This window comes from Gossypium arboreum, chromosome 1 (genome assembly GCF_025698485.1).
Source record: "Gossypium arboreum isolate Shixiya-1 chromosome 1, ASM2569848v2, whole genome shotgun sequence".
In the NCBI taxonomy this organism is placed as follows: domain Eukaryota; kingdom Viridiplantae; phylum Streptophyta; class Magnoliopsida; order Malvales; family Malvaceae; genus Gossypium; species Gossypium arboreum.
This window is the reverse complement of record NC_069070.1, coordinates 74,509,836-74,523,472: the sequence shown is the minus strand read 5'-3', so window position 1 is coordinate 74,523,472 and position 13,637 is coordinate 74,509,836. Positions and strand designations below refer to the sequence as shown.

The 13,637-nt window shown below is 38.0% G+C and overlaps 1 non-coding gene across 1 annotated transcript; it reads left to right on the top strand.

The window, feature by feature from the left end:
* The first annotated feature begins 10,445 nt into the window (after window positions 1-10,445).
* Window positions 10,446-10,552, top strand: LOC128282330 (small nucleolar RNA R71). The gene has a single exon (XR_008272574.1). It is a non-coding gene; the product is annotated as a small nucleolar RNA R71 (small nucleolar RNA).
* Window positions 10,553-13,637: the final 3,085 nt, after the last annotated feature.

The following is a 13,637-nucleotide window of genomic DNA, read 5'->3' as shown; positions in this document are numbered from 1 at the left end:
TGAATATCTGGATGTTTTTCCCAAAGAATTACCGGGTTTACCACTGCTCGGAGGTAGAGTTTGGTATTGAGCTTGTACCGGACTACACCGATTTTGATAGCTCCGTGTCGTATGGCACCAACCGAGTTAAAAGAGTTGAAAGCTCGGTTGCAAGAGTTGACGGATAGAGGTTTCGCCGACCAAGTTTCTCACCTTGGGTGCACCAAGATTGTTTGTGAAAAAGAAGGACGGAACCATGAGGTTGTGCATCGACTATCGTTAGTGAATAAAGTGACAATAAAGAATAAATATCCGTTATCACGTATTGATGATTTGTTTGATCAACTAAAGGGAGCCTCGGTGTTTTCAAAGATAGATTTGAGATCGGGTTTTTATCGGCCATTCGAATTTGAGATTCGGATATACCCAAAACTGCTTTCAGAACGAGATATGGTCACTACGAGTTCTTAGTGATGCCGTTTGGGCTCACTAATGCCCCTGCGGTATTTATGGATTTGATGAATCGGATCTTCAGACCGTATTTGGATCGGTTTGTAGTTGTGTTTATCGATGATATTTTGGTTTATTCGAGAAATGAAACCGATCATGCTGAACACCTGGGACTAGTGTTGCAAATTTTACGGGATAAGCAGTTATATGCTAAGTTCAGTAAGTGTGAGTTCTGGTTAAGAGAGGTTAGCTTCTTGGGTCATGTGGTATCTCGATCGGTATTCGAGTTGATCCGAGCAAAATTTCAGCCATACTTAACTGGAAGCTTCCAGAAATATTATCGAGGTTCGAGTTTTTGGGACTTGCAGGTTACTACAGACGGTTCGTAAAGGGTTTCTTGATGATAGCCACACCAATAACGAAACTACTTCAGAAAGATGTTAAGTTCGAATGGACAGAAAAGTGTTAGAAAAGTTTCGATCAACTGAAAACTTATTTGATCAAGCTCCAAGATTAGTGCAAATTTAATCGTGCAAGGAGTTTGTCATTTACAGTGATGCATCCTTACTTGGGTTGGGTTGTGTATTGATGCAAGAAGGTCGAGTTGTAGCTTATGCGTTGAGACAATTGAAGCCACATGAGAAAAATTATCCAACCCATGATCTCGAACTAGCTGCCATCGTATTCACTTTGAAAATATGGCGACATTACTTATTTGGTGAGAAGTGCCACTTATATTCGGATCACAAAAGTCTCAAATATTTGATGACTCAAAGAGACTTAAATCTACGACAAAGAAGTTGGCTCGAGTTGTTAAAAGACTATGAGCTTGTCATTGACTATCACCCGGGAAAGGTTAATGTGGTTGCGGATGCCTTAAGTCGTAAATCACTGTTTGCTTTACAAGCGATGAATGTACACTTGTCTGTTCTATCCGACAATGTGTTAGTAGCTGAATTAAAGGCCAAACCATTGTTGATTCATCAAATTCGTGAAGCTCAGAAAGTCGATGATGAATTGGTTGCAAAACGGGCTGAATGTGTTTCGAATATGGAATCAGAGTTTCAAATTGATGATGACGATTGTTTGAGGTTCAGAAGTCGTTTTTGTGTTCCAAGAAATTCAGAACTTATTTCTATGATTTTGAATGAAGCTCATTGTAGCCGAATGTCAATTCACCCGGGGAGTACGAAAATGTACAACGATCTGAGACGTCAGTTTTGGTGGCATGGTATGAAACGAGACATTTTCGAATTTTTTTCGAAGTGTTTAATATGTCAACAAGTTAAAGTGGAACATCAAGTGCCTACAGGTTTACTTCAGCCGATCATGATACCTGAATGGAAATGGGATTGAGTCACGATGGATTTTGTATCTGGGTTGCCAGTGTCGGCAAGTAAGAAAGAAGCGATTTGGGTTGTTGTTGATAGACTGACTAAGTCGGCTCACTTTATCCCCGTACGTACGGATTTTTCATTGGATAAACTAGCTGAATTGTATGTTTCTCAGATTGTGAGATTACATGGGGTACCTATTTCTATTGTGTCGGATATAGATCAGAGGTTCACCTCGCGATTTTGGAATAAATTGCAAGAAGCCTTGGGTACCAAGTTGCATTTTAGCACCGCTTTTCATCCACAGACTGATAGTCAATCCGAGCGGATAATTCAGATACTCGAGGATATGTTGAGATGTTGCATTCGTGAGTTTAGTGGTTCATGGGAGCGGTATTTACCTTTGATTGAATTCGCTTACAACAATAGTTTTCAATCAAGCATTAAGATGGCACCTTACGAGGCTTTGTACGGCTGTAAATGCCGTACACCGTTGTTTTGGACCGAACTCGGTGAGAATAAAATTTTCGAAGTTGATTTGATTAAAGATGCTGAACAGAAAGTAAAAATAATTCGTGAAAATCTGAAGGCAGCATTAGATCGTCAGAAGTCGTACGCGGATTTAAAACGAAGAGATATTGAGTATCAGGTGGGAGACAAAGTGTTTCTTAAGGTTTCACCTTGGAAAAAGATACTCAAATTTGGCCGTAAGGGCAAACTGAGTCCAAGGTTCATTGGGCCGTATGAAATCTCCGAACGAGTTGGTCCAGTTGCATATAGGTTGCTTTTACCCCCTGAACTTGAAAGGATTCACAACGTTTTTCATGCTTCAATGCTTCGACGTTACAGATCTGATCCTTCACACATAATTAATCCCTCCGAGGTTGAAATTCAATCCGATATGAGTTATGAAGAAGAACCGATATGTATCCTAGCTCGTGAAGTGAAAGAGTTGCGAAACAAAAGGGTTCCATTAGTAAAGGTGTTATGGCTCAAACACGGAATCGAAGAAGCTACATGGGAACCGAGGACTCTATGAAAGAACGATACCCAAACCTATTTATCGGTAAGATTTTCGGGGACGAAAATTTCTTAAGTGGGGGAGAGTTGTGACAGCCCTAAATTGACCCTAGTCGGAAAGTGGTTTTGGGACCACTAAACCGAGTTATAAAAATAATTGACCGTCATATTTGATGCTTATTATATGTATATATGCATGTGTGAAAATTTCATGTTTGAATTTTGTTAATTGTAAGTGAATTTTATTAAATAGGACTTATGTGAGAAAATTTAGAAATGTGCTAGGCAAATGTAAAGTGGCCTATTTATGCATGTTGCAAATAATTGTACTTGCATGTCAAATTAACCAAAAACCAAGATGGTGGCCGGCCATGCTATGGGTTAAAGCCTATTATAAACATTTTGTGTTAGTGTTTTATGTTAGAAATAATAAAATAAAAGGTTAGTAATAAAGTAATGAAAAGGAAATTGGTGATGAAAACAAAGTTCTCTTTTGTTGTTCAACTTGGCGAATAGAAGAAACAAAGGAGGGAAGAATTTTGGTCACTTGAATCCTTAGGGAGGTTAGTATATTGTGTTAAATTTGTGAAATGTTTACTTGTTTTAGGTAAATTATCATGGTTCTTGCTTAGCCCATGCTAAAATTTTCACTAATGATGGCTGAATGGAGCCTTCGGCTATGGTTATAAAGGAAGGAATTTTGATTGTTTTACTTGAATTTTGATGATGAATGTATCGAGGAAAGAACTTGGTCTTTCTAAAAATATGAATGGTTAAAGCTTATACTAGTAATAGCCGAATTAAAGAATGCTTGATGTCATGAGCAAATGTTGTTCATGTTATTTGGATGAGAAATGGTAGCTAGGTGAAGTAGAGTCTAGCAAATGAGCACATATGTGCATTAGTTGCTAAATGGAGAAAAATCGGCTAACAAGTGTGTACTAAGTTTAATATGATTTTGAATATTATTGAGTAATGTATGTGTTTTGAATTGATGGAATGGAGAGGATGCTTTAATTGTGTTATGAACAATTATATGTTAAATTAAGGTTTGCTAAGCTAGCTATTAAGGTGAAGTGCAAATGTTAGTATTTGATTACTAGTGTATATATGTGTATTAGCCAAGTTTTGAACTTGAAACAAAATGGTATTTAGTCAATACAAGTAACCATATTTGTAGAATGTATTAAGTATATAATCGGCCTCAACATAGACATGCATATTCGGCCACATGAATGAATACATATATTGATGTTGTACGTTCGGCTATAGGTAAGCATATTGATGGCTTTATCTTGACTTAGAAAATCGGCTAAAGGAGAATATTGGCTAATATGTTGAATTTGATTCATGATTTCATACATATATGACTCTAATGCCTAATATATATGGGCTAAGTACCTTGAATTTCTCTTTGATGTTCAAAATGATTAAATCAATTTATTTGTTAAATTAAGCTCAAGAGCAAAGGGGAACTAAATCCGATAAAGGAAAGGAAAAGGTGATCGAATAGCCGTTGAAATCGTTCGACAACATCCGAGGTAAGTTTTCGAGTAATGGAACTTATATTATGATTCGATTAGATCATGATATATAGCGAATCAAAACCATGCTCTTTGTATGTGGTTATTGAGCCGAAAATGGTAATGGTAGATAAGTGCCTTGTGTCTGAGTTCTAGTAATGAAAACGAAATAAAGATGTGTTATGATTTGTGGACATATGTGCATGATTATTCGGATGATAACCGGACTAAGATCCGAAGGCATTCGTATGCGAGTTGCTATATCCGGCTATGTCCCAAGGCATTTATGCTAGTGATTATATCCGGCTAAGACCAAGGCATTTGTGCGAAGTTGCTATATCCTGCTAAGACCAAGGCATTTGTGCGAGTTGTTATATCCGCCAAATCCGAAGATACTTGGGTTTGGAAGTGAGCGATCTTGCTGTAATAATTTCAATTAATACGCTCATAAAATCCAAACGATAAGGTATGTTTCGTATATGCATCAGAAAAGTCCATTCGTTTTAAATAGTATTCGTTCAATTGATTAACAAACTTTCGGCCTTTAGTTAGGTTTGATACCTAGTGTATGAATATGTTGATTGAAGCGTGAAGTAAGTATGATTATGAGAATGTGCATATATGAAGTTATTCATTTAGCCATATGAATGTTATACTTTAGTCAAAACTAATTTCATTACTCAAACTTACTAAGCATTAAATGCTTATTTCGTTGCTTTGATTCTCTGTTTTATAGATTTTGCTCATCAGCTATCAAACTCGGGATTGTCAAAGTCGAAGTCGTCCACACTATTGAAGCCCTTTTGGTACTCTTTTAGTTGAACTCTGATAATGGCATGTATAGGACTGCCCTTTGTTGTTAGTCAAGTACCTTTGGTAATGTATATATTTGGATAGCCATGCGAAAATGGCTTATATTTATATTGAGCATAGCATTATAATCATTTTGTATGTTGTTCATCGAGTGGTATGGAAATGTTTGGTAACGATTAGCCATTGGAATGGTTAATCACGATCATTTTGGTGCTATGTATGACAAAATTCCAGTTGATCCATGGAAAACCATGAAATAGGTAAAGTTACCTTGAAAAAAAAGATGCTGACAGCAGCAGTGATGTGGATTTGAAAAATTGCTAAAAATAGTATGAATGGAATTAAATAGTGAAAAAATTATGTAATCGAACCTTGATGAATCTTCTTTCATATGAAAGTAACAAAAAGACCATATGAGCCGTATTTTATGAGATGTTTAAGTTTTCATGAAACAGGGCCAAAGCGATTTCTGGATCCCCTGTTCTGACTTTGGAAATTCACTATAAATTAATAAGAGATAATTAGAAGTCATGCCCTATATGTAAAGATTTATTTTTGAGTCTAGTTTCTTTAGAAATAAACAGAATAAGTATTGAAGCCCTGTACAGGGAGATATCTAAGTCGTAATGCATTAAGGTCAGAGTAGTCGAACCCTGAAGCAGGGGAGACTTTAACTAATAAACTGTACTAATTGGCCCAACCAAAAATTCTAGAAAACAATTTTAAGATAGATGTATGAGTCTCGTTTCAGGAAAAATTTACGGAATTGGTTTTCAAGCTTCGGAACTCGAGATATGATTTTTAAAGTGACTGTGATGCGCTTAACCACTTTTGTCTGAAATTCAAAATGAACTGTAAGTAAATGAATTAAGTCCGTTAACACCTCGTGTTCGACTCCGGCAACGGTCTCGGGTACGGGGCGTTACATAAGCTTTGTGCTCTAACTCCAAAGGCAGATGACATACTTTCCCAAAGACCAACCTGTAGGGTGACATCCCTAAAGGTGTCTTGTATGCTGTTCAGTAAGCCCATAAAGCATCATCCAGTCTTTTGGACCAATCTCATCGGTTCGGGCAAACTACCTTCTCAAGTATGCCTTTGATCTCCTTGTTTGCCAGTTTAGCTTATCACTCGTCTGCGGATGGTAAGCTATAGCGACCTTGTGTTTCACTCCATGTTTATCTAATAACCATTTCAACCACTTGTTCACAAAATGGGACCCTTCATTACTGATAATAGCTCTTAGGGTTCCAAACCTTGTGAATACGTGCTTCTGCAAAAACTTCATCACAACCCTAGCATCATTTTTTCGATAAGCTTCAGCCTTGACCCACTTAGACACATAGTCTACTGCTACCAATATATACTTGTGACCAAAGGACGGAGGGAAAGGACCAAGAAAGTCAATACCCCATACATCGAACAATTCTACCTCAATGATATTTGTCCGAGGCATCTCATTTCTATTGGTGACATATCCAACCCTTTGACATCAATCGCAACTCTTTACGTAAGCATATGCGTCCTTGAATAGTTTTGGCCAAAAGAATCTGGGTTGCAATACTTTGGCCGAAGTACGAGTACCTCCGAAGTGTCCGCCACTCGGAGCTGAGTGACAATGGTATAGAATCTTTTGTACTTCTTCTTCTGCCATGCATCTCTTGATTATTTGTTCTGCGCACTTGTTAAAAAAATATGGCTCTTCCTAGAAATAGTACTTCATATCATGAAGAAACTTTTTCCTTCGATGATATGTCTTATCAAGCGGCATCAAACCACAAGCTAAAAAGTTAGCAATATCAGCAAACCAATGGGTATTATAGATATGATTTACCTTCAGTATGTGTTCATCTGGAAATGTCTCTCGAATTGGTATAAGAGGAGAGTTCCTGTCTTACGAGTCCAATCTAGACAAGTGGTCTACTACTTGGTTTTCCACTCCCTTTCGATCTTGAATTTCTAGATCAAACTCTTAAAGTAGAAGTACCCACTGGATCAATCTCGGCTTAGCGTCTTTCTTGGTAAGTAAATACTTAATTGCCAAGTGGTCCGTATAGACAGTCACCTTGATACCTACAAGATAAGATCGAAACTTGTCAAAAGCAAATACAATAGCAGGTAACTCTTTCTCTGTTACCGTATAATTCAGTTGAGCTCCTGTCAGAGTTCGACTTGCATGGTAGATGAGATGAAAAACTTTGTTCCATTTCTGACCTAAGACAACTCCTATCGCGAAGTCACTTGTGTTAGAAATCAATTCAAATCGCAAATCCCAGTTTGGTTTGACGATTATGGGTGCCGTAACTAATCAACTCTTCAAATATTTGAAAGCTCTTGAGCACTCCTCATCAAATTTGAATGTCGTGTCCTTCTCCAATAATTTGCATAAAGGTTTAGCAATTTTGGAGAAGTCCTTAATAAATCTTTGATAGAAAGCTCCTAACACCTGCTACAGATGTTGGAGGTGGGAGTTTCTCAATAACATCTACCTTTGCTTTATCAACCTCTATTCCATGTCTTGTTATCGGATGCCCTATAACAATCCCTTTTCGTACCATGAAATGACACTTTTCCCAGTTGAGTACCAGGTTTGTTTCTTCGTATCGCCTTAGTACCTTCGCTAGATTGCCTAAAAAATCATCATAAGTATCTCCAAATATTGAAAAATCATCCATAAAAACTTCCAAATACTTCTAACCATGTCAGTAAAATAGACATCATACATATTTGAAATGTAGCAGGTGCATTACATAAACCAAATGGCATGCGTCTAAATGCAAATGTACCGTACAGGTAGGTGAATGTTGTCTTGTGTTGATCTTTCGGTGCTACTGTAATTCTGTTATACCCCGAGTATCCATCAAGAAAATAGTAATAGTCTCGCCCTACGAGTCTATCCAGCATTTGGTCCAAAAAGGGCAAAGGAAAGTGATCTTTCCTAGTCATTTTGTTCAGCTTCCGATAATCGATGCAAATTCTCCATCCCGTAACCGTTCTAGTTGGTATCAAATTGTTATTCTCATTTTCAATGATCGTGATTCCTCCTTTCTTTGGCACACACTGAACTAGACTTACCCATGAACTATCTGAGATGCGGTTGATTATACCCGCATCTAACCACTTGATCATTTCTTTCTTGACTGCATCCTTCATGATGGGGTTCAGTCTTTATTGTCTATCAGTCATCCCTTTTTTTCCATTTTCCAGGATAATCTTGTGCATGCAAACAGATGGGCTAATTCCGCAAATATCGGATATGGTCCATCTGATAGCCTTCTTTAATTGTTTCAACATGAGGATGAGTTTCTCTTTTTGCTCACTAGTTAATTCGGTTGAAACAATCACAGGCAGAGTAGAAGCGTTACCTAAATAAACTTATTTTAGATGTGAGGGCAGTATCTTTAGTTGTAATTTAGGTGGCTCTTTGATTGACGCTTTTGGTTGTGCATAATCCCTTTTTTCCAATTCCAAAGATTCAAAACGAGATTGCGAATTAAATCCATGTTGATTAGCTTTTAACGACACTAAGTATTCATCCTCTTCTTCATCATTTAGTGGATCTGATGTCAAAGTTTGTTCCAACGGATCATCAACATAAATGAGCTCTTTCTCCACTATTAAATTCTCTAAATCGGATACTGCAGAACAATAATCAATTGTGTCAAGAAATTGCATAAACTTAAAAACGTTAAATGTTACCTGATCATCCTGAACACGCATAGTAAGCTCGCCCTTCTGCACATCAATTAGGGTCCTTCCGGTTGCTAAGAATGGTCTTCCTAAGCTAATTGGCACTTCTTTGTCTGCTTCTAAGTCTAGAATAAAAAATCAACAGGGAAGTTAAATTTATGTACACGTACCAATATGTCCTCGATTTTTCCTTTTGGATGTACTAAGGATCAATCCGCTAATTGAAGTGTAACCGTAGTAGGTCTAACTTCACCTATCCCCAAATTCCTAAATATTGACATAGGCATCAAGTTAATACTTTCACCTAAGTCACATAATGCCTTACCACAATATGTTGCTCCAATGTTGCAAGGTATGGTAAAACATCCAGGATCCTTCAACTTTGGGGGTAGTTTGTCTTGAAGAGATGCATTCATTCCTTCGTAAAAGCTGCTATCTCAAATTCTCCAATTCTTCATTTTTTAGACAGGATATCCTTCATGAATTTGACGTAATTCGGCATTTGCTCAAGTGCTTCAACCAATGGGATGTTGATATGAAGTTGCTTGAGTACTTCTAGGAACTTCTTGAATTAAATCTTCTGCTTTTGCTTTTGAAGTCTTTGAGGGTAGGGTGGTGGTGGTTTCTTTACTGGAACTGGTTGATTCGTCTTCTGTGGCAATTTTGCATCTAACGGAGTTATTAGTTGATCAGAATTAGCAGGTTCTAAAATTACCTTGTTAGATTTTACAGAGTTTGGTTCTTGTGAAACTGGAATTTCAACACTCGATTGAATTTCCTCTGGATCTTGAGCATCAGCTTACTCTTTTTCAACTTCAATGGTGTTAGGCCCTACTGTCTTCCCACTCTTCAATGTCAACGCTTTGTGATGCTTCTTCCCTGGATTCCTCAGATTCTCTGTATCACTAGGTAAAGCACCTTGTGGTCAGTTCCTGAGTTCAGTTGCAAGCTGGCCCATTTGGTTTTCCAGGTTTTTCAATGTAACTGCTTGGCTTTGGATTAAGACATCATTCTTGTCCATGTATGCTTTCAACAAATTTCCTAAGCCATTGGATGGTTCAGCTTGGGTTGGCTTCTGAACTTGTTGGGGAAAACTAGGTGGCTGGGTCAATCTAGGTTGGGCATAAGTATTACTGGTTCCAACCCCTTGGGTACTCCAGGAAAAATTCGGGTGGTTTCGCCACGATGGGTTATAGAAATTGGATTGCAATCCTTGCCTTCCTCAATTTTGGTTTTGGTTACCTATGTAGTACATGAATTCTGGGTTTGATGAACATTCTTCAAACAAATGTCCTTGCCCACAATTGACACAGGCTATATTTTCAAATTGGGTTGGTGGCTATGCTGCAAAACTGTTAGACCATTAGTAGTAAGATTTTTTAACATTGAAGATATTGAAGAGACCTGAGATGCGAGTGAAATAAGAGCGTCTACTTCATGTATTCAAGCAACTCGTCTTCCTGATGCTACTCGATTGGTTGGCCATTGATAATTGTTGCTGGCAATCCTCTCAATGATTTCATAAGCCTCATTATAAGACTTAGAAAGGAGAGCACTGTTAGCAAAAGCATCCACTACCATCTTCGTGTGAGCATTGAGACCATTATAAAATGTCTCAAGTTGGATGCAATGTGGGATTCCATGTTGAGGGCACTTTCATTATAATTCTTTGTAGCTTTCCCATGCCTTAGACAAGGACTCATCATCCATTTGTTGGAAAGCAGTGACCTAGTTCCTCAACTTAGCATTCTTGCTAGGCGGGAAATACTTCATAAGGAATCTTACTGCTAACTCTTGCCATGTATAAATTGAGTTTGGTGGCAATGAGTTCAACCAGACTCGAGCTCTGTCCCTTAGTGAATATGGGAACAGCTTCAATTGTAATGCATTTTCGGGTACTCTGGCTAACTTGAAAGAATCGCTCACCTCCATAAACAGTCTTAAGTGTAAGTGAGGACCTTCGGTAGGCAGTCCACAGAATTGGCCCACTATCTGAAGCATTTGGAACATGACTGGCTTTAGCTCGAACTATTGTACCTCAATTTTGGGTCTCCTAATACCCGGATTAAGATCATTAAACACTGGCACAACATAATATCTTAAAGCTCTATCCCTATCATCAGCAATGAGGATAGGATGTTGAGCAGGGTTTGCTCCATTCCCTTGGATATAATTTTCAAAGTTAATCTCTTTGATCCTTTTTTAATTTGCTTGTCTTCTTCGATGTCGAATAGTTCGTTCAATCTCAAGGTCTATAGGAAGTAGGTCAATAATTTGGTCAATACTCATAAATACATAAAATAATCACAGAGAAATTAATTAAGTTGGAATCAAAATAGAAAATTAAACCAAAATGCAAAACTAACAAATTCAAAAATAATGACATTTTAAAACAGTCCCCGGCAACGGCGCCAAAAACTTGGAACGACGGAAATGTGCAAGTGTACACAATCATAACATGTAATAAAGTGACAAGTAAATGTCCAGTTATCGTACCCACAGGGACTATGTAAAGAATTATTTATGAATGCTAATTTAAACACTTTGGTGAAAAAAAAAATTGTTTTGAAAAAGGGTTATTAAGAAAAGTAAGATTTTAAACTAAATAAAACTAAAAGTTTTAATGCACTGTAACACCCCAAACCCGGCCCAGACGTTATGGCCGAATCTGACGTGCCACATTGGAGTTGAAAACCCACGTTCCATTTTAGTGTTTTAAAACCATATATTTTGTTGAGTTAACAAAGTGTATGGAAGCTGGGCACCGTAGGTATCCGAGACAAAGGAGGTGAGCCATGAAGGTCGCTTAAGTACCAAGCTCTTTGATTGGATCCAATCCTAGACATGCCCACAACCATAGCCACATTTTGTTATATCGAGTTTAAATTTGTTTAAGTGGACGCTTTGATAAATCGATTAATCGTGGTGTTGAGATATTTTGAAAACAAGTATCGCTTTGAAAACACGCCCTAAGTCTAGCCCATTTGAGCAATTATTAACTGTGTTTGAAGTTATTAAAAATAAAATAACCCCTAAAAGAAATAAAAGGAAAGTTAAAATGGCCTTATTACAACCCAAAATAAATAATATTTAAAGGAAATTTAAAGAAAACCTACGCTTATTTAAAAGTCCAAAGACAATCACCGTGGCCACTCTGAATCCCTCCACCCAAGTCCCCACATCAAGGCTCACCGCAAGGTTAAGAAAAGGGGTGAGTTTGGAAACTCAGTGCAACAAGCCCTTTCAGAGCCCAAAACAATAACAACTGTTGGGTCTAAGCCCAAATCCAATCTCAAACATGTATCGGGCCATAGCCCTTTTCATATTTCATATTTCATAACACCGGGCCAAAGCCTTTTCAAATTTCATATTATCGGGCAAGCCTTTATCAGAAACGGTATGGCCCATAGGCCCATTTCAATATCACATATAATGTCAATAAAGAATGCAACCCATTTGGGAGACTACTCAACCCACCATCCGCTACTCTCCACCCGTACCAACCAACACACCATGTGGGATTTACTCGACCCACCCCGCCATAATCTCTCCACCGGCAAGATAGTCTTTATCATATAACCGAGGCCTAGCCTCTTTTAATAATCGGGCAAAAGCCCTTTTTATAATCGGGGCATAAGCCCTTTAATAATCAGGCGTAAGCCCTTTTGATAATCGGGCATAAGCCCTTTTGATAATCGGGCATAAGCCCTTTAATAATTGGGGCATAAGCCCTTTTTCACTTCCTCCATTCATATAAAAAACCCAACCCAATGCATTTATGAACATCTCGTGTGCATATCATACATATCATGTTCATATCATACATGTCATGTGCATATCATACATATCATGTTTATCAAAATCCCATGAATTAAGTTCATATATAAACCCTAGGGGTATAATGGTTATTTTTACCTAGGGGCAAAACGGTCATTTTCATATTATAAGGGTAATCTTGTAATTTTATCAAAAATTAGGGTTTCCATGTTCATTAATAGTTACAAACAATTCATGGGTGCATACAGTGATTCTGGCCCACTTTTAGCGAAAACGAGTTATTGGGCCAAAACCCCTAATGGGTTCTACTTAGCCGATTCTCGTCATCTAGGCCCATTTAGCCTATATTCCATAACGGTTTTAATGCCTTATCGTGCAATTTAACAGATTTCCCATTTTCTACCAGATTTACCCAAATGGGCCCGAAAGCCTATTGGGCCCTAATTCACCCTCGAGGCCCAACCTACCGTGAACGCCAAAATCACGCCCTTCATCGCTTCCATTGCTCCTAATCATCATCTCATCGATTCTAACTAACTAGTGAGCGTCATTGCTCACAAGTCCTCGAAATGCCGAATTTCGGCATTTCGCTTTTCGCATTTATCACTTTAAGCTATGAAAAGGGTTCGTTACACACCGATTTGCGATATTCCTTGACGAGATCTCCTATGCGATTTCTCCTATAATCAACCACTTATAGATTAGACCATGTTATTATTAAACCAAATCGAAAACTACCTATTATTATCACTTACACATTCGCCACCATCCACAATGACCCTTGGGTTCATACCTTTGCCAAGTTCATGACTAGATTTAGTCATCCGATGATCCAAGCTTTTCACACACTCCTCGATCGGTAGCCTTTAATCCTCACTAGCACCAACAAACCAAATAACACCAAAACCCTTTTAGCCTTAGTCGACGAGAGGGTTTTCACTTTTCTTAAACCACAAGATACAAATGGAAAGAAGGTTCAATACTTACCAAGAGATCTACTCGTTGAAGAACGCTCCAAATACCTTCCTACCCCATATCCGCTGTGAATCCA